The sequence below is a fragment of the Triticum dicoccoides genome, chromosome 1A (genome assembly GCF_002162155.2).
Source record: "Triticum dicoccoides isolate Atlit2015 ecotype Zavitan chromosome 1A, WEW_v2.0, whole genome shotgun sequence".
Lineage (NCBI taxonomy): Eukaryota > Viridiplantae > Streptophyta > Magnoliopsida > Poales > Poaceae > Triticum > Triticum dicoccoides.
In genome coordinates this window covers 605,106,702-605,108,095 of record NC_041380.1, presented here as the reverse complement: position 1 = coordinate 605,108,095, position 1,394 = coordinate 605,106,702, and positions in this window count along the sequence as shown.

The window sequence follows — 1,394 nt, the reverse complement described above, 5'->3', positions numbered from 1 at the left end:
ATTTTTGTGCTCTTTACTTTCTTGCAAGCCTTTCCGAAAACACCTACAAAGTACTTCTAGTTTCATACTTGTTCTAGGTGAAGCGAACGTCAAGCGTGTGTAGAGTTGTATCGGTGGTCGATAGAACTCGAGGGAATATTTATTCTACCTTTAGCTCCTCGTTGGGTTCGACACTCTTACTTATCGAAAACTGTTGCGATCCTCTATACTTGTGTTGAACGCGGAGGTGCCGTCCGTTCAACGCTAGATCGGATTGGATCGTGATCGGATCGCGAAGAGTACGACTACATCAACCGCGTGTTATACACTTCCACTTAGCGATCTACAAGGGTATGTAGATCCAATCTCTCCTCTCATAGATGTCCATCACCTATATTGATCTTGGTGAGGGTAGGAATTTTTTTTGTTTCCCATGCAACATTCCCCAACAGCTGGAGGAGGAGGAGGAGCACAAGGAGGACGTGGGGGACGCTAGGACCGCGGATTTGCAGGCAGGCAGCAGGCGATCCTCGATTCCCTCCTATCGGAATCGGTGGCGGAAGCCAAGCACCGTCATCTGTAGGAGGCGGAGGGGGCGGACGCCGACGAGATGCTCGCGCATATGGATGAGGAGGAGCCGGACCCTCCGACGGGCCCAACTATCCAGCACGAACGTCGTGGACATCTCCGACGACGAAGTTTAATTTAGGCTAGCGTGGTGTACGTAGGAACTCTTTTGCATGGTTTGTATGTATTTGAGGGATGAAATATGAGGTACTTGGATGCATTGGACGACATGGTCAGCGACCCCTTTTGTCATGTTGCTTGCCACCTCTATGTAGATCTTGAAGCGAGCATTCAGAAGACATATGGGTCAATATTGTTGGATTCGAAAAGCCTCCGTAGTTTTTCGTAGCAAAATTGTTTCACCGAAATTCAATGTAAGAGCTCAAGGTTACTAACCGTGGAGGCCGTTAAACAACTTCATTAAGTCGCCTTGAATGAACTTTTAAAAATGGTTAAATTTTGCTAGTAAACCATTTGATCTCCCTCACTTCGTTTAGTCGTCGAAACCGAACAATGTCGTTCGTTTAGAATTCATCAAGGAGAGAGATGACGCTCATGCTCATATGGTGACCATAAAAGACCTTCACCAAATTTGGTGATATACACTTTGAGAGGGAAAACCATCTAATCTTTTTTTTTTGCGAATAGGAAACCATCTAATCTGATATTGCTTTTGATGGCTTTTGGGATGGGATCTATTGAAACTGACCAAAATAAACAAAATTTCAGTGAATGGATAATTTTATATCGCGCTTAGAAAATCAATACAAAATAGGGAATTGGAAATTCAAGAAGCCTCTAATGACCGACAAAGCAGAAAGGGGGGAAAGACATATCCAACCTCCTGA